The sequence below is a fragment of the Coturnix japonica genome, chromosome 37, assembly GCF_054131305.1.
Source record: "Coturnix japonica strain WE chromosome 37, WE-NBRP24, whole genome shotgun sequence".
Lineage (NCBI taxonomy): Eukaryota > Metazoa > Chordata > Aves > Galliformes > Phasianidae > Coturnix > Coturnix japonica.
The window spans coordinates 4561423-4581893 of NC_140699.1; the positions used below are offsets into that span (position 1 = coordinate 4561423).

General features: G+C 45.8%; 1 protein-coding gene across 1 annotated transcript in view; it reads right to left on the bottom strand.

Annotated features, from left to right (window-relative positions):
* Positions 1 to 20471, bottom strand: part of LOC146754996 (receptor-type tyrosine-protein phosphatase T-like) — a 396275-nt gene that overhangs the window by 57192 nt on the left and 318612 nt on the right. The window lies entirely within an intron of this gene.

The following is a 20471-nucleotide window of genomic DNA, read 5'->3' on the forward strand; positions in this document are numbered from 1 at the left end:
TTTAACTCTTCTCATCATGAGAAATTCTCATGAGTCTTGATCCATTTTTAGTTGTAAATATGAGAATTTGTAGGGATTTTGTGTCTTTTTTTGTTCTTTTTTTTTTTTTTTCCTATATTTCAAATGCCTTTGGGTACAGAGACACCATCAGTGGTGCCATTGCTATTGCCCTGCGACTAAAGCCCAGCGTCCACCGCTGCTCTTCCCTGCTGGCTATTTGATGTCCCTCATTTTTCGGGTGTCTGGAGCTGTCCTGAATAAATGGCCGTGGTTAAGGGCATGTTTTCAGCAGGCCATTTGGACTCACGCTCCTCCCACTGCCTGCCATATTTCCCCATCCTTGTTCAGTCAGATACCTCCCAATTATCTGTCAGGTTTCTGACTTTCAAGGAGATTACTTGAATTTGCTCTGTCTCTCCAAAGTCTGATTGACTGTGTTGTCAAATCCTTCACCATAATTCTATCTATCCCTTCCTATCTTTTCTTTTTCTCTTTCTTTCTCTCTTTCTCTTTCTATTTTTCCCTTTCTTTTTCTTTTTCTTTTTCCTTTTCTTTTTCTCTTTCTCTTTCTTTTTCCTTTTCCTCTTCCTTTCTCTTTTTCTTTTTTTTTCTGTTTCTTTTACTTTTTTTTAATTTTTCTTTATCTTCTTTTTTCTTTTCCTTCTTTTCCTTCTTTTTCTTATTGTCTTTCTTTTTAATTTTTTTAAAGCACAATGTCTAAAAGATGTTCATTAATGTCAGTAAAAGTTAAAAATATGAGTTGAAGACAAAGATATAAATAAATGAGAATGTGTTAAACATTCTCAATGTGTGAAATACTCACATGTCCTGTTCAGTTTTAAGTTGATACCTCTCAACTACCTGGCTGATCTATCCCAGGGAGATTACTGGAATTTGCTCCATCTCCCAGAGTCTGATGGCCTCTGTTGTCAACTCCTTCACTGTGATTCAATCTATCCTATCCTACCTCAGTATAAATTATTTCTTTTAAAAGTATTCCATATGAAAGACAAACTTCAATAGATGCAGCTTGAACATGGCATGCAGTTGAACACTGTTTTACTGTTCATTCAATTGCATCACCTTTCCTTCCGTTTGCTGGCCAGATAAAAAAGAGAAATCTTTCCTTTTCCATGTGCAGCTGGTTCTCTGAGGAAAGCCAGTGGGAGTTGGTGCAAAGCAGTTTTAACACTGAGCGGATGAATGCAGAGGAGAAGAGTGATGTGAAGAAAAGTGATGCAAGTCCCATAGGTACATTGTGAGCAGAAATTGGGTGGGGAGGTTGAGAAGGACATTTGTCAACACAGTAACAGTACAGAACTCATTGGGACATCGTGGATTGGTATCAGTTGCACAGTGCTGCTTTAAACCCAGCTATAAATAAAGAGACAATAAATTTATAATGGATTCTTTCTCTTTAAGCTCTCTCCAGATATCCCTCCTTTTTGCTGAACAAGTTCTGATAACCTGAAGAAGATAACAAGATGGCATAAGGCACAGGAGATTCTTTAGGTTATAATGGGCCCCAGGGCGCATTTGATGCTGAGTTCATCAGCCTCCAGTGCAGAGAGAAGTTTGCACAAAGTGCTCAACAAGACAAAGTCACAAGTAACAGTGAAGTTTCTTGGAGTATTAATGGGCCCACTGAGGAACATTAACAAGCAAGCTTCCCAAGGGACTTGTTAGAGAAGATAACTGGAAGCCATGACTACAGGCAGGCAAAGGCACTGGCATGCTAAGAAACCTCTCCTTTGCCTTACGAAGCAGACAGGTCAAGCCCTGATTACAAGACCAGTGGTAGAGAGATCCTGTATCTCATGTTGGCTCCTGGCATTTCCTGGGGCAATGGGTTGGAGGTCTGTATGATGTTAAATGAAAGACATGGGGACAGAAGATCCCAGGCTCTACATGTGGTGCAAGGACGCTGTGAGGTTCATGTCCCATATGAGACCTATGTTTCATTGCAGGATCTGAGAAGGGATGTGAGAAGGGCCCAGTGTGAACAAGCAGTCAATCCCTGTGAAACTCTGAACTTCAAATCTCTGAGTTCCAGTGCCCTCCTTTGCACATTCTCCCAGAGTTTAATGTCCTTTATGTTCTGCGGTGCCCAGAAGTGCACCTAGTGCTGCTAGTGAGGCAGTAGCAATGCAGAGCAGAGAGGGATGATCCTTTCCCTCACCCAGCTGGCAATAAGTTGCTTCATGCACTCCAGGGGACTGTTGTCTTTCCTGGCTGCCTTGGCACACTGCTGACTCACATTCAATTTGATGCAGACCAGGACCCCCAATCCTTTTCAGTGAGACCACTCTCCAGTGTCCCATATCCAGTCAGTGTGTATGTCCAGCGTTGCCCCTACCCAGGTGCACAATCAGGCACTTGTTCTTGTTATACTTTATGCACTTGGTGCTTAGTACCAACTGGTACCCACTTCTCTGACTTGTCCACATCTCTCTGCAAGTCCTCTCCACCCTCAGTGGAGGCAACAGCACCTCCTCATCTGGTCTCATCAGCAAACTTGCTCAGAACGTCTTCTAGTCCTGCATGCAAGTCATCTGCATAAACATGAAAGGAAAGTGGCCCCAAAATGGAACCCTGGGGACCCCGACAGTGACCATCTACAAGCCTGATGGAACTCACTGACTATAATCCTTTGGGACTGACCTACTGGCCAACTGCTCACCCACCACATTGTGTTTCTGTCTAGCCATATGCAGAACATTCTGTCCAGAAGGTTGTTGTGAGAAACAGTGTCAAAATCTCCACTGAAATCCTCAAGGATTACATCAACTGGCTTCCCTTGGTCAACTAAACGGATAACTGTGTCACAGAATGAGCTTAAATTAAACAGGACCTTTGCCTCACAAACTTGTGTTGGCTGCGACCAATGACAGAATTGTCCTTCAGCTGTTTTTCCATAACTCCCACCATCATTTTCTCCATAATTTTACCAGGCTCTGGACTGACAGGTCCATAATTGCCCATGTCATCTTTCTTGCTCTTCCTTACAATGAGACAACATTTTCCAGCTTCCTGTCAGCTGGCATGACCCTAGACTTCCTTAGATGCAATTGAAATGAGAGCCCAGAGCACACAAAGGCGTCATCATTGAAAGAAAGTAGATGTGCCATATCTTTGCAATGTCTTGAACTCCAGAGAATGCCACAGATGGAGCAGAGGGGAAGATTTGCCTCTTCTGTAGTGAACTCATTCATTTGGTAAGCAGAATAACACTACCTGATACATGGGGACTGTGTCTCTGCTCTGCTCTGCTCAGCTCACAGGGCAGCGGTGCAGCGTGTTGCTCTCATGTCAGTGCAAGTAAACTCACTTTAATCCTTTTTCCTCTGTAAATGCTTCCTCTATTTCTATGCTCACATACACTTCCACATTCCCTCAAGTACACTTCCATATATCATTAACAATTACACTTTCTTGTACCATCAAAACAGTTTGTCAAACAATACTGTTCTTCAGTTCACATAAACTCCCTTAATACAGTCTGTATTCTTCAGTTATAAACACTGTGCCACAGAACCAGCACTGACTGAACCACCTCCCTCACACACTTCCTCACAAGCAGTACATAGTATTACATAAATGGGTTGACACTCATTGGTCGGGTGGAATGTACACCTCTCCTCAGGACAATCTTACTAATCTACAGAGCACAAACTCCCATCTTCTTACATACAAGCAGAAAGTACATATGAGTGGACAGACAACACAGTCTTTCACTTTGTCCGTGTCTGGCCATTTCCCTCACAGCAGGAAGGAAACATGGATCGGGACTCAGCACTCACCCTGCAGCTGTTCTGTGTCTCACTCATACCACACTCACTCTGACATTTAGATCAAAAACCATGGTTTATTCATACTACACAATGCTGACAACGTTTTCTAGCTGGAATCTTAATAACACTCATACTCTGGTCGACCAGTTGCAAACGTTAATGTTTTTCCCAGAGTCAGCTTGACACACGGTACCAAACACTTAAAGCAGATGATAATATTGAACATACAACCTATAAGCCCCATGATTACAACTTGGAGAACCCAGGCTACCATTTGACAGGCTATCCACTATATCCCATACCAGTAGGAGACACCAACCTAGGTCCCTCCTATTGTCAACTACCTGGGAGAGAGTATTTGTTCTTGTTTCCATTCATATGACATACAGTTTCCTTTCATAGGAACTCACCCAAGGAGTCTTCCTACCCCAGCTGGCAACCAAAGCCATGAGCTCACCTCCCTGGGAGCAGCACGTATGGCTGTAAACTGTGTAGGATGTCTCCTCAAGACATATGGGCTCCACTTACCATACACATACCTGGTCCACCTATGGGTGGTCCTTGTCTGTCCCTGCAGTGATCAGGTGAGGAAGGGAGTCCTTCAGAGAAATCTCAGGGTGCGCCAAAAGTGTCTCCCTCTCAGCTGGTCCTGCAGCGAACAGAGCTGGTCCCACCTGGGCCGCCAAATTGACTACGGGAATTGAACTCTATAACCTCTATAACTGATACAGTCTCCCATGACATACTTATACCAAAGTTGAGGAAGTATGGGATAGGTGATTGGACAGTGAAGTGGGTCGAGAATTGGCTGACTGGCAGAGTGCAGAGTGTTGTCGTTGGCGGTGCAGTGTCTGGCTGCAGGGCTGTAACTAGCGGCGTCCCCCAGGGGTCTGTGCTGGGTCCAGTCTTGTTCAACATCTTCATCAATGACCACTCTCAGCAAGTTTGCTGATGACACGAAGTTGGGAGGATTGGCTGACACACCTGAAGGCTGAGCTGCCATTCAGCGAGACCTGGACAGGCTGGAGAGCTGGGCAGTAAGAAACCAGATGAGGTTTAACAAAAGCAAGTGTAGAGTCTTGCACCTGGGTAGAAATAATTGCATGCACCAGTACAGGCTGGGGGAAGAGCTGCTGGAGAGGAGCTCTGCTGAGAGGGACCTGGGCGTCCTGGTGGACGACAGATTGACCATGAGCCAGCAGTGTGCCCTTGTAGCCAAAAAAGCCAATGGCATTATGGGGTGCATTAAAAAGAGCGTGTCCAGCAGGTCGAAGGAGGTGATCCTCCCCCTCTACTCTGCCCTGGTGAGGCCTCATCTGGAATATTGTGTTCAGTTCTGGGCTCTCCAGTACAAAAAAGACAGGGATCTCTTAGAAAGAGTCCAGTGGAGGGCCACAAAGATGGAGAAGGGCCTGGAGCATCTCCCCTATGAGGAGAGACTAAGCAAACTGGGTCTGTTTAGCCTTGAGAAAAGAAGGCTGAGAGGGGACCTGATCCAGGTCTATAAATATTTGAGGTGTGGGGGGCAAAGTGTTGAGGCCAGACTCGTTTCAGCATTGTGTGGAGACGGGACAAGGGGAAACAGACAGAAACTGGACCATAGGAAGTTCTGCAGTAATGTGTGCAATAACTTCTTTATGGTGAGAGTGACAGAGCACTGGAACAGGCTGCCCAGGGTGGTTGTGGAATCTCCTTCTCTGGAGATATTCAAGACCTGCCTGGATGCCGAGTTGTGCAACGTGGTGTAGGGAACCTGCTTTGGCAGGGGGGCTGGACTCAATGGTCTCTGGAGGTCCCTTCCAACCCCTACAATTCTGTGATTCTGTGAATATCATGGGGTGGTTTGGATGGAGAAAGACTACCCCTTCTAATGACCTTTTGTCAGGGCATGTCCTGGGATTCCTAGGATCCTCAAAATGCAGCATTGCTTCTGTCACTGAAAAATGGGGCCCTGTGTGGGACGGAGGGAGGGTCCATGAGTCCCTGGCCCACCTGACTGAGTATTTCCATGGTCTTAGCAAAGACATACTTACAACTTGAGAATGACAGTTAGCTGCGTTCATGGTGGCATGGCCACTGCTGATGGCCTTGAACTGTCTGAACATAACTGAAGAGGCTCAGGCTGATGCAAATCAGCTATTGAATGACAGTGTTGAAAAACTGGAAAGACAGGTGGCAGTTTTGATGGGGAAAAAACCTAATTCAATCATTCTCCTATGGAAGATCAGGAACATCTCTCTGGAAGACCATGGGGACCCTGTACAAGGGAATCTGTATAAAATGGACTCTGTAAATGAAGGCACTAAAAGGTCAGATTTTGAGGTTCCCTTTGGACTAGATCTATTTGAGATCTGACTGATTGTAACCAAAAAATGAAAAAAAAAAATGCAGGATAGGTTGGTGGGAGTGCCCTGACCAGTGTCCAACCCCCCAAACCCTGCTGCCCATAATACAGCAGCTGAACTGTTGGATATAGTACAGTGGTTTAGACAGAAACCAAGAGAGCATGCCAGCATAGCTGCTCTGGTTATGGGACATGGAGGCAGAAAGCGCTGTGGTGAATGGACTGGAAATTTCAAAACTGACATCCATTACTACTCACCCTGCCCTCAGGCAAAGACTGTATGCTCTGTCCAACATAATGAGGATAGCCATTTGATCAGTGAATGATTTATGGCTGTGTGTCATATAACATGGCCAAATAAGAATGACATACCAGTAAATATCAGCCTGTGGTCCTCTATGGAGGACTAACAAAATTATATTAGAGAATTAGGCATGAAAGAGGCAATCTATGAAGATGATTTTGAGAGCCCAGTCAATAAATTTTTCATCAGGAACGAGGGATCTCATCCTACAGCCATCACCTTTACATCAGGATGGGTCTATGTTATCCATACTGAACCCCCCAGTGGCCCTCAGGTGCTGTAATACAACAGGCTGCCCAATTGATGGGGAGACAAGAGTGCCTATGGCCAGATGCAGGCTCTGAATGGTGGTGGAAAGGTCAGAGAACCATCTGCTGCCATGACTTAGTCGTCCAGCCCCTAAGGTAATCCAGTCTGGACCCATTAGGGTCTTGAGACAACAAATGTTTAAAGACCAGATTAGAGCAGGAGTTCAGTTTAAAAAGATCGATGGACAGCATAATCAGGAAAAAATATCTGTTAAACAGGCCCAAGCACTGAGTATTTATAGTCCAACCTTTTCAGCCAAACTAGATGTGAATGTAACTCAAGAAGGGTCTGGATGGGGGCTCTGGCAGAGCCAGAGTTCTTTGTGAACCCCTATGAGGTTTTGGTCACAGGTTTGGCATGGAGCAGAATAAAGATACATCACAGTTGAAAAGCATTTATTGGCTGCCTATTCTACACTACAGGTGGTAGAACCAGTAACTCAGATTTCAGAGGTTATCGTTAAACAACAAGGCCAGTGCAGGGGTGGGTAAAAGATCTAACACACATCTCTATGATGGGGGTGGCCCAATCACAAGCAGTGGTGCGCTCAGTTGTTCTGCTTGCCTGCTCCTCAAGGAGTTAGGAGAAATCTATGCCTGCTGCGTGTTGGAGTGCATGCGCAATGCCATGTGGAGGGCTTATCACAATAAAGATTGGCGGATTTGCTGCGTAGACCGGTCAGAACTCAGATCTGCGTTGTGCTTCCTGCGGCACCAAACGCCCACCAGTGGCAGTTCCGTGTATTGGCCAGCAGGTGGCAGCAGAGACCACGGAAAGAACGTCTGCGGGACAGACCCTGGGGATCCGTTCTCTTTTGATTATAGGGGAAGAACACAAAGGTTAATTTAAAAAAAAAAAGGGGGGGGGGGGAGGAGGAGTGGGAAAAGAAAAAAAGAAAAAATCAAACCACAGCAAACAAATAAATCTTCTCCAAACGTAGCAAACGTGAATGTCTGTCAATAAATAAATGAGTAATTGAATTGATGTCTGTTTCCCCTCTCCCCCGCCCCCCCCAACTTCCGAGATGAAAAAACACCTGGTATCAATTGGACAGATGCACACAGTGAAGCCAGGGATGGTCTGAAACGCAAAGCAGCTGAGCAGCTTTTAGAAGAAAACAGAGTAGTAACAACTTCTGTACCTACATTCACCACTCTGAGATCCTGTCTGGGTCACCCAAGGCTTGTAAATAACCACTGGGTCGGTTCTGATGTCGAGTGATTTGTTGTCAGTTCTCTCATGGTTCTCCGGTCAGTTCTCCGGTGCCAGGATCTGCCACAGGGCATTCTGACCACGGGCATCATGTTTCTACGCTGCCGCCTGCATTTAACAGGCAATGGGACTGCCCAGCATGTGCAAGGCAGCACCTCTTTCACACCACCAGAATGTTTAAGGCTGTTGGGATTGTTGTTAGCGTCCCATTAACACTGAGGCTAGAGATACCCTTAGGATTGACATTACTATTAGCATTACTTTGATGGTGCCCTATCTGGGTCATCTTCAGGGGATGTCAGGAGTAAGGCACAGTGTCAGGAGAAAAAGAACAGACTCTGTTACTTTATAAAAGTGATAATAGAGAGAGTTCATTGGAAAAAATACAACTTTTAAATAATACAAAGCATGCTTCTGATTGGATGCAGGCATCATCTGGGCTCTGATTAATATTACTCTTAAGGTAAAGATTATTGTTACCATAATGATTTTTTTTTTTTTTGGATTATGATCAGGGTTAAGGTTCCTTTTGCTACAAACTTCTAGCATCATTTTTGTTGTTACATTTGGAGTTAGAGACGATTTTAGAATCAGGGTAAGGGTTAGGATTAGAGTTACATAGCTGGTTAATGCTGTTATCTTTACAGCTCCTATGAGGGGTGGGGTCTGGGTCAGTTGTTTAAAAAATGAAATGAAAAAAGCATAAAAAAATATATTGAAACCTTCAGATTTCCTTAATCTTTGTGGGAATCATATAATGTGCAACTCAGATCTACCTCTTCGTTCAGTGACTGCCTGTAAATTTGCTAGAGCCTGATATAATATGGCCTTGTGCCATAGTCCTCCAGATTGTTGCTAGGATTCCTTTCCATATATTGAAATTGAATTGACCTAATATATAGGTCAGTTACCAACCTCTTGTTTTTAGGTCTGCCTTGTACTTTTCTGCGGAGAGAGAAGGGCAATGTTTCCAACAGTCAGTACATTCATTCTGTCCTGTGCTGGGCTCTACCCACCCTGCGTATTTATCTTGTGGTTGTCTCAATTCTACCCATGTCAGAATGCCCCCAGTCTGAACTTAACTCTGTTCAGCAACTTTCTTGGTGGAAAAACTACTTATACAGCTGTTTTACAAGAGGGTTATACATTCAGTTAGGGCCTACACTATGTACTGAAAATACTGGAAACTTCTACTGCAAAAACACAATCTACCTCTCCCATCTGTGCAGCCTTGCAGACCCAGAGCACGCCAGGTTATTTCTGCTTTCATAGCATTTGCATGCTGTAGGGTGAGCAAAAGGTTCTGCTGCTTGATTCTTCTGCAAGAGCTGCCTACCGGCAAATGGTTGCAGGGATGGAGGATGTGACAGAAAACATTTGTCTCCACAAGAGCAGAGTTACATTCAGTGCAGAGTGTGAGAGTCAGGTTGGTGTGGAAAAGCACTGACACGCTGGGGATGATGCAGTGCTCACATGTCTAACACTCACAGACATTACTGTCAGAAGGATGGTGCTGTGTTGTGCTTCTACCTTTGGCAGCCCCTGGAGAAATGCTGTGGCACACAGAACACCTTTGTATTGCACTGACTGCTGCCATGCAGCATGGATTTAACACACCAAATCCAGAGGAGCATGACTGCATCTAACTGCCCTGAGAAAAACTACTGTAGCTGAAGAGATGAGGAGGCAGCTGCTCATCTGCAGAACAAGCTGTACTGCCAGACATTGGGCCAGGTGAGCACCTCCTGCTGCAGCGTGATGATGACAGGGCTGGAGATGATCTGCAAAGCCAGCTTCAAAGTGGGAGACGTGAGTCAACATGGCAGGAGGACAGAGGTGTTAGGGAGCAGCCAAGGCATCAAAGAGTATCAAAAGGCTTTGAAAGGTATCACAAAGCGACAGCCAGGAAGACTGGGATTATCATGAGCAGCAACCTGGATGCTAGAGATTATTTGCTGCCATACAAAATGGTAGAGATCTTGCTGCTGACATCCCAAAGCCATGCAAAATGGGAACCCAGAGCTCTGCCTGCACGAACCCCACAGCCATAGCATTGCAAGCTGAGCTGCCTTGCTGTTTGTTGCATTCATCCCAATCCCTGTGAATGAAGACTCGGAATGCAGCCAAGGCGATGATTGAGCATGAGAGTGACTTTATTCAATAAAAGACAGGAGGGCTTGAGAGGTCAAGGGTGAAGATGGGACTCCTCTTGTCAATATGAGAGTGGCTCAGAGCTGGTGCTGCTGCCTGGTGCCTGGGACTGGCAGCCTGACTCTAAGTCCCCATCTAAGATGCTCAGCTTCACCTCACTGATGCTGCCCTGCTCCTGCATGGTGGTGCTGCTGCTGGGGCACTCGGGCTGTGCTTGGGATGGGCAGCACTGCAAAGGCACTGGGTCACAATCCAGGCAGGTGACTGTGGTGTCTGGCAGGCTCAGGTCAGGAGCTTCAGCAGAGCCAGGAGATATGAGAGCATGAACGTGGATGAGCCCCTTGTGTCCATCACTGTTACCATGTGGAAGGCTGTCATCCGAATTGCAGCGATTTGTGCTTAATAAGAACTCTCCATTGATGGAAACACACTGCACATCACTACTTGGTTTGGATCTTTGGGGTTGACAAGGGCTCGAATTATCTAGGAAGGCACAGAAACACAAGGGTTAGTGTCAAACGTTTGCAAGTTGAATCATGCAAGAGGTTGTTGATACTTGGTAATAGAGTGGCGGCAGGACGAAGCAAATAAGCTTGAAGCAACAGAGCCACTGTCTTGAAAGTGATCCTCGTGCAGGTCCATAACTTTTGACTCTGCCTGGACTTCATATGGGGCAGTATGACATCACAAAGGGGTGATATGATGTCACAAATGGGCATTATGACGTCACAAATAAGCATTATGATGTCACAAAGGGGCACTATAATGTCAAAAAGGGGCATTATGACATCACAAATAAGCATTATGACGTCACAAAGGGCATTATGACATCACAAAGGGGCATCATGACGTCACAAAGGATTGTTATGACGTCACAAAGAGGCATTATGACATCACAAAGGGGCATCGTTACGTCAGAAAGGGGCATCGTGATGTCAGAAAGGAGCATTATGACATCACAAAGGGCATTATGACATCACAAAGAAGCATTATGACGTCACAAAGGGGCATTATGACATCACAAAGGGGTGTTACCATCACCCTGCGCCCAACTCCTCTCTCCCTCCTACTGGCTCCCTCTCCCACCAATCCCCGATCTCCCCTCCCCTTAGGCATTGAATTCTCTTCTCACTACCTCCTCCCAGTCCTCCCCTAGGAACAGAAACCATTCAGATTCTACAGCAAACTACAGCATCTGCACTGCAAGAGCTCACTGAACCACCTGCAACAATGAAACACGGTTTTGGAGAGTGGGTTTGAAAACACACCTTTAGACAGCTGTCTCCCTGTAGCCAAAAGGAAACCAAGCAGCAAAAGAAGAGTCCAGCCTGAAACATGCCCATGCTACTAGCCCAGGTTTTTCACAGTGAATGCAGAATCCATCCTGCTCTTGAGGTAAAAAATGACCAGTGGGTCTCCCCTTGCTCCACCCCTTCTCCTTCAAAGCCAGAAAGAGAAAGAAAAAACAAGCAGAAGAAACCCAGACGTACCTTTCCACACACAGAGCAGAAAGTGGAACAGCAGTTGGTCTCCTTCCTGAGACATGGTGGGGAGCATCCCAGAGGAAGCCCAAGTTCTTTGCTTCTCTCCACAGGGACTTCAAGCACTCTTGGCAAGAGCTGCTTTGGCTCTTTCTTCAACTGCTTCCATCACCAGAATTTCCTTTGGAAAAGGAACACTAAAGAAAGAATCAGCAAATGAGAAAGAATGAGCAATAACCACTTTCCCAGCTTTCTTCTGACATGCAATTAAGACTCACGACTTGGGCAAGGTCTTAAAATCAGCTGGTTACAAGAACTGTCCCAAAATATATCCAGCTTCTGTACAGCTGCCGTTATTTCTGTCAGTGAGTGTAATCACAGAATCATAGAATGGCCCGGGCTGGAAGGGACCTCAAGGATCATGAAGATCAATCGCCTCCCTGTCCCTGCTGGCCATCCCCTCTTCTGATGGAGCCCAGGGGACCATTTGCTCTCTGAGCTGCAAGAGCACGCTGATGGCTCACGTTCTGTTTTTCATCCACCAGGACCCCCAGGTCCTTCTCTGCGGGGCTTCTCTTAAGGACTGCTCCTCCCAGGCTGTAGAAATGCCTGGGATTCCTCCAGCCCAAGTGCAAAACCTTGCACTTTGCTGTCTTGAACCTCATTAGATTCACCTAGGCCAACCTCTCGGTTGAGCTCCCTCTGAATGGCATCCCTTCCTTCCACTGCATCAGCCGCACCACTCAGCAAACAGCAGAGGGTGCACTCCATTGAATCATTGGTGTCACTGATAACCATGTTAAAAAGCACTGGTCCCAAGACAGACTCCTGGATGACACCACTTGTTATCAGCCTTCACCTGGACACAGAACCATGAATCACCACCCTCTGTCTGTGGCCTTTCAACCAATCCCTTATCCACCAGGTGGTCCACCTGTCAAATCCACATCCCTCCAGTTTAGAGATAAGGATGTGGTGGAGGGCCATGTCAAAGATCTCGCTCAAGTCCAGGTCAATGACATCAGTTTCCTTCCTTTTGTCCACAAATGCCGTCACTCCATCATAGAAGAGCACCAGATTGGTTAGGCATGGCCCTCCCCTGCTAAAGCCACGCTGGCTGTCTTGGATCACATGCTCATTCCTTATATGATCAAGCATGTCTTTGAGGCAGATCTGTTCTTCACCATCTTCATCACAGTTCTACATTTGAATCAAATAATTGGTGTTGCTGCCACCAAGAAAACCTCTTTGTCTTCTACTCCTGCTGCAGCTTTCACCAGAAGCAAAGGGAGAGGCCACCTCCTAGATCCAAATTTTAAGAAACCAACACCCAATAGGTGTCATCTGAAGTAAAATAGCAGAGAAATTAAGATGACTCTTCTGCATCCAGCTTGGATCACTCCCTCACTCAGGCACACCACCATCAGATCAAGGAGATGCTGCCTTCAGCTTAGAGATTGTATGGGAAATCACACCTTGAACCTCTGATTAATCAGCTGAGGCAAGTGTTGGGTCAGCTGCGGGAGCACAGGTGAGAGTAATGGAGCTGTGCTCACAGAAAGGGTGGACCTCGACTCCACCTCCTCTGAGACCTCATTTAAAGGCTGACCACCACTGAGGCAGCATCTCTTGGAGATTACTCCCCATTTGAGACTGCCTCAGCTTTCTGGTCAAAACATCGACATTGGTGAGTTTTCCTTTGCTAACAACCTTTGACTATTTACCACCATCTTGGTTAACATCTTTTTATTAGCCACCCTTACAGAGACCATAAGGGTTTGGGCTTCCAAACTCTCTGCAAGCATTTGGATCAGCCAGCTTCCTGCTGGGGAGCCCCCTGCATCACTGCTGCCTCCTTTGGTACCGTACCTGCAGATGCTTCAGAGCTCATTAGCATGGACTTCCTTCCTCCCCTCAGCAGCTGCTCCTGCACTCACCTTCATTCCTGCTCAGATACCGGCCGCTTCCAGCACCAGCTGACCTGCAAGACACAGAAAGGAAAGGTGGGAGTCATGCAAATCCCCAAGAAGCCCAAGGCTGCGTCACCACCACGTATGGCAGCCTCAGGAAGTCAGCTGCAACTACAGACTTTGTCAGAATGGAAACAGGAATCGTCAATTAAGTATGACCTCTGAACTCATTGCCACCATCAGAAACAGGCACTGAAATCGCTCACTTCACTGCAGCTGGTTACCTCCAAATTCTTTTACTTTTAGGAAAATGCGGACACGGAATTGAAGGACACTAGAAAAGTGACATCTACTTCCCCGTAGGTCGTTAAACTTGGAAGCAGGACTTGAGCAAGAAAAGCTTCTCAGCTCAGAATCACAGAATTATCAAGGTTGGAAAAGACCTAGAAGATCATCTGGTCCAACCATTGCCAATACTTCCCGGATAAATCATATTCCATACATCACATCCAAACGTTTCTTGAACACTCCCATGGTCGGTGACTCCACCACCTCTCTGGGCAGTTCATTCCAGTGCCTGACTACCCTTTCTGAGAAGTAATATTTCCTAATGTCCAGCCTGAATCTTCCCTGGCGCAGCTTAAAACCATTCCCTCTAGTTCTATCACTGATTACTCGAGAGAAGAGGCCAACCCCCAGCTCACTACAACCTACCTTCAGGAAGTTATAGAGAGTTATAAGGTCTCCCCTGAGCCTCCTCTTCTACAGGCTGAACAATCCCAACACCGTCAGCTGCTCCTTGTAAGGCCTGTGCTCCAAATCCCTCACTACCTTCGTAGGTGAAGACATTCCAGAACCGCAAGGTTTTCCTGCATGGAGAGGCTCAAAACTGAATAGGTCAGACCTCCTCCTCTCCATCATTGCTGTCACGTGAAAGGCTGTCCTTGGAACTGCAGTGACTCATGCATCCTAACTGCACTCCATTGATGGAAGCACACCGTGCATCATCGCTACTTGCCGGGGTGTTCCTGCACTGGCAAGGGATGGATTCACCTGGAAAGAGTAGATACACAGCAGTTAGTGTAAACTTTCACTATCCAAGGAGGCAAAGGCTTGGTGCTGCCTGTCAAGCAGGTTTCAAGCAGCTTGCGAGACTCATTTGGGAAAGACAAGTGTCAACCAAAGATGTCAGGCACGGCTTGAATGCAGGAATACAGAAAGAGGTACAAGCCCACTGAAAGCATGAATTCTACCTGTGTTGCTGACAAGCAGTGTTTTGAAAGCTGGATTTGCACCCTTACCTGCCAGGACCAAGACTTCAGCTTCAGAGGGCTCCCTGGCACTGCTCTGCAGTTGGTTCTCGGCCACAGGGGATGGTTTGCCCAGGCAGAAGCAGGAACGCCAACTGCCAGCTGCTGACTCTGCCCTCTTACTGGGAGAACTTGGTCTGGAGAGAGAAAACAGAGCATGCTGTCAGTCGTGGTGCAGGGTGAGGGAAGAGCTGCACTGAGCCCTTGCCAATGGTTGCCTGTTCCCAGCACTACCTGGTTTCTGCTGAAACACAGCTTAGAAAAGCCCTCTGTTTCAAACAGCAGAGGACGCTTCCATTCCTACAGCTCAGCCCTCAAGTCCTGCTGGCTACATTTGCTTTTCTCTGGGGCTGGATTCTATATGAATTTGGTCTTGTCCCACATAACACAGCCAAACAACTTCTCAGCCTGACATTTTATTGAGTCTGGCCCTCCAGAATAATTGGTGCACTAACAAGCTCACAACATGCTTGATTAAAGCACGGAATTAAAAAGAAAGTCAGCCAAACAGAGGGTCACATAGAACAAGAAATGACAAATAAACACTCCTGAAAGGCTACGTACTGCAAACAGAGGGAACGGTGCGGAACAGGCTGGGTAGGGTTTATTCCACATCGAGCACAACAAAATCTGCACTAAAATGGGATGGGGGAATTCCATTCCACCACCAAATACAGGTGTCTCCAAGAGGCAAAAAAAAAAAAAAAAAGAAAAAGAAAAAAAACAACCCAGAAGTTTGAACTTCAGAAGTTCAGTTCCTTTTCCCATTTCTGTTACTGTGAAGAAAATAATGCCATTTGTGTCCAAACTAAGGGCAAAAGAAATAAGTAACTCACATGACAAATGCACAGGTGTTGAATCTTCAGCATTCATTAAATCCAAGTTCCTTGTTTTTGTGGGTTTTTGTGTGTGTGTTCTGCTTTGTGTTGTGGCATTTATTTATTTATTTATTTTGTTATTTTTTAGTCAAAAGTTATTAGCAAAGGAAAACTCACCAATGTCGATGCCTTGACCAGAAAGCTGAGGTAGTCTCAACTGGGAAGCAGTCCCCACATCCCCCTCTGCCCCCCCCCACAACGGCCACTCCCGCGCACTGCAGCTCAGCCAATCGGAGCCGGCGGAGCTGCCGCTGCCCAATGGGAGGCCGGGGGAGGCCGGCGCTGGGACGGGGAGAGGAGAGAAGAGACAGAGGCAGCACTGAGGTGGGATGGGCTGATGGGGAGTGCGGGGAGGACAGGGGGGTGTGGGGCTGTGGGGGGGCAGAGGGGGATGTGGGGCTGCAATGTGTCAGCGTCAGGAGCACAGGTGAAGGCAGCTGAGCTGTGTGAGCAGTTGTGTTTGAGTCTGGCTGCAGCTCTCTTAGACCCCACTGAAGGGCTGAGTGCCACTGGGAAAGGATCTCTGTGTGGAGATTGCTTCTACTAGAGGTAGTTCTATAAGACTGTTCTATAGAGCTGTGCAGGGGCTGTAAAAGGAGCTGAGGGGGACTGTAGGGGGGATATGGGGCTGTGGTGGGCCATAGGAGGACTAGGGGCTCTAGGGGGCTCTGAGGGTGTGTAGGGGTTGTGGGGAGCTATTGGAGGATATGGGCAGGTATGGGGCTTGAAGGGGTGGTGTATGGAGAGATAGAGGGTTGTGGGGGCCTTAGGGTGATATGGGGCTACTGGGGGCTGTCGGGGACAAATATGGGGAGGAATATGGAGTTGTAACAGATTGTGGGGGTGTAGGTGTGGTATATATATATCTATATATATAGATCTGTCATTGTCTTCATTCGAAGAAATCTGAAAATAAAGAGTCCCAGCTGATAGTAAAGACTACCCAGAGGGATGGGATGACCATATGGACTGTGCTGAGGATGCTTTATAATGTGTGATAAACACTGTGAAGCAGTGTTGCTCCAGGAAATGGCCCAATACGACACAGAAGCAACTTTAAATATCTTCCAGTCACAAGCTGTTCATATCTAATGTCTATTTTACCCAATGTTTTCCAGTTCCAGAAGCAGAGGATGCCTTTATCAACAAGCAGAAGGTGCAGAAGGAGATGAAGGCTGCACCAACAGAAAATGCCACGCTGAGCTGCGAGGTGGCCCAGGAGAAGACGGAGGTGAAGTGGTACAAGGAGGGGAAACTGATCACCTGGTGCAAGAAGTTCAGGGTGGAGTCAGAGGGCAAACAGCGTCGGCTGGTGGTGAGCCAGGTGGAGAAGAAAGATGCAGGGGAGTACAGCTGCGAGGCTGCTGGCCAGAAACTCACCTTCAAGATTCATGTCACAGGTAAGACAGGTGTTGTCTGAAATACAGCAGAGAACAGTCAAGTAAAATCTAGTTTCTATTATACAGTGATCCAGGTGCAGTAGTCTGTGCTGAGGTTTTTTCCCTAGACTTGATTGCCTGGGTTTGTAGAAAGTATTTGGTTTTAGTATGGCACAAAGACCTGTTTCAGTCTGTCTGTAGAATAATAATTACTGATATATGTACAGTGGAAGCAATATTCAAGATATTATTCAAATCTCTCCTGTGCCTGAGATCCCAAACTGTAATTCCTGTTCACCGAAACATTTGACTAAGATAAGTATGTGCAGCGAGGCTGGAGTGCATGTTCTACGTGCAGCCTTTCGTGGCAGGAGAAGCAGGAACTTCTCCTAGTAGTACACTGCCTTTTTACTATGCCTTTATGTTGGAGGCTGCATCTGGATAGGTGAGTCTGCTCCTCACAGTAAGAGACCTGGTAGAGCTGACTATTCCCAGAGCTCAAAGAAAAATAGATAGCTGCAAATCACACACAAAGAAGAAAGGACTGCGTTGGTGAGCATATTTCCTTTGTGCCTTTGACAGTCACAGTTGTGGCAATGGTAGAGGCCATGAGGAGTCTGTTCAGGAAGCCAGGAGTACTGTTCTGGGTCATGAAAAGGCAGCCAGTGATTTGACTATCACACGTTTATGTGTTTTGATGTTTCACAGTGGGTCTTAAGTAAAAGGAACTCAGGTTTTGGTTGCCTGCAGGACAGATGTTCTTTTGGGTTCAATATGTTTGCATAGTGACTTGCAACCATGGGACTGGTGTTCAAGGACCCTCTTGGTTCCTTCAGTTCCTGGGTTCTTTCTTGCCTAGATTTGACACTTAGTTTTAACAGAAGAGCTGATATTCTCTAGTGAAGGCTATTAGTTTGGGCACAAGTGGTAACCTAAACCTGTTCCAACCTGTACATACAAACCTGCAAGATGGTCTCATTTCAGTCCCTCAGTCAATACTTTTTCTTTTCTTCCCTCAGAGCCAAAACCTGTGTTTATAAACCAGGAGCAGGTACAGAAAGAGGTGAGTGCTGCCCTGGCAGCAAGTGCCTCCCTCAGCTGTGAAGTAGCACAGGATCCAAGCGAAGTAAAATGGTACAAGGATGGAAGACTGCTTGCCTCCTCCAGAAAGTTCAGAATGGAATCTGTGGGCAAAACACGGCGTCTGGTTGTGGAGCAGCTGGAGAAGAAAGATGCTGGAGAATACATCTGCGAGGCTGCTGGCCAGAAGATGACCTTCAAGTTGGAAACAACTGGTGAGCATTCGCTTTGGGAGCACTAAGCAGCTTTGGTGGGATGTGGATGTGAGGGAATGGGTGGTTTCATTGACATGAGAGAACAGGCAGTGATGCTGTGAAACCAGTTGGATGATGCTCAGCCTGGCCATGTGCCTCAGAGCTGTTTGCTCAAGGAAGCCAAGTGTAGTTGTGGGTTTGCTCTCAAGAGCACAGTTTGGTAGGGATGAGTTGGCGGTTGGACTAGATGAGCTTAGTGGTCTTTTCCAGCCTTAGTGACTCTGTGGTTCTCTGCTTCAGGAAAGACCTACTCGCTGACTTACACACGCGTCCAAGTCAAGGATGCAGCAGAAATAAAATCTATAGCAGAAAAGGCAGAATCTCGTGCCCATCTTAAAGTTAAAGGTAATTATGCTTCTGATGATCATTTTGCTTAAATTATCTTATGTTATAAACCAGCTAACATCCTTTGCTTGAATGTCAAGGAAGTTAAACACCACCAGGACCTTTCACAGAAATAAATACTCCTACCTACCTACATTTCTGCCCTCAAAATATCCAGCTTGTCTTTTGGGATTTACTTTTGCTAAGTAAAACAGATTATTTTCTTAGGAGGTTGATTTTCTACCGCTAGACTTCAGATTTATGTTTGAACGTTGAGGGATAAAAACATAGCTTGTCTTTTTCTTCACTTTCTCATGCTGTTTGAAAAGAGCACAGAGTTTGTTTGTTTTTTTTACTATATACAATGTTAGGGTATATATATGATGTTAAGTGTGATAAAGAAAAGGGAGACATTTGAGTTAGCACAGTACTCAAGAGTTCAGTCCCCAGCTTCGTAATGCGAGGAGTTTGATATCGGGGTGGGAAGGTCATGTTTTGATTTGGATGTTGGACTGGGAATCAGAAGATCTGGGCTCTCTTCAGGTTGTCAGTCATATTGTCTGACTTCTTAACAACATTCCTTTCTTTCTAGTATTTTTTAATGATGTTTTAAGGCATTTTGAGGTGATAGGTGTAGTGTTCATGTGCAGTAATGCTGACATGAGTAAGTAGGGTGATAATGTAAGGGTTTTTTACATTCCTTCTAAATCTCTGCTTTCTCTCCTTCCATCCTTCTTAAAGAGCAATCCATTAATCTAGTAAAGGAGCTGTGTGATGAGGATGTGACTGAGCCTGAAGAAGCCAAATTTGAATGCGAGATATCCATTCCTTCTGTGAAACCTCCCAAGTAGTATCTACGTGGGGAAGTCTTACAGGCTGGCAGAAACTTGATTATGCAGCAAGAAGGCACCATCCACCGGCTGACCATACTGAAAACCACCACTGATATGACAGGCACCATTCAGTTCTCAATTGGCAAATCAAAATCCACAGCCAATCTGCTCGTCAGAGGTAACATATCCTGGCTTGCTTTACATCATGAAGATGGAGAATTAATTAATGTACAGTCTTCCTTCACTGGGGTCTTTGAAATATTGTGTGTGTGTCTGGAGGTTCTGCTCCATTTCCAGTTCAAAGTCATTGGACACTAAATGAGACAGCTGCGTCTCAGTAAAAGATCTGTATGAATAGTTGTGATGTGCTTACTATTCAGATCTACAGAGCTGAGGTTTTGTCCTTGGCTATACCAAAGAAGTCAAATCAGGTGAAATTAATTGTATTTCTGAAGTAGACAAGTTTAAGTTTGGTAGCACCTAAATTTGATGCAGTTTGTCATTGATTTTATCTGAAAGAAATTTGCAGGCTTTTTATCTCCTGTTGTCCCCAGTGTAAGAGTCTCCATTCACATCCTAAAGTACTTATTATATTTTCAAGTCACTCTTATTTGAATAAAAGCCTCAACTGGGAGCAATTTAATAAGCACAGAGCAAGAGCTGGAGCTTGCATTTGGTAGATACTATACAGTATTACTTTATAGAAATGTAATCAATGGCCTTCCCTATAGACAATCATTTGTTTTATCTTTAGAGTTGTTCAAAGAACCATTGTGAACATGAAATTAATTGGAATGGAATAGATGCAAGAGACTTTCCTCTTCTTCCAATTGTCCTCATCCTTTCTTCTCTTCCACCCCTGCTTTTCAGATTACCATATACAAATCACCAGGAAGTTGGAGGACAAGACA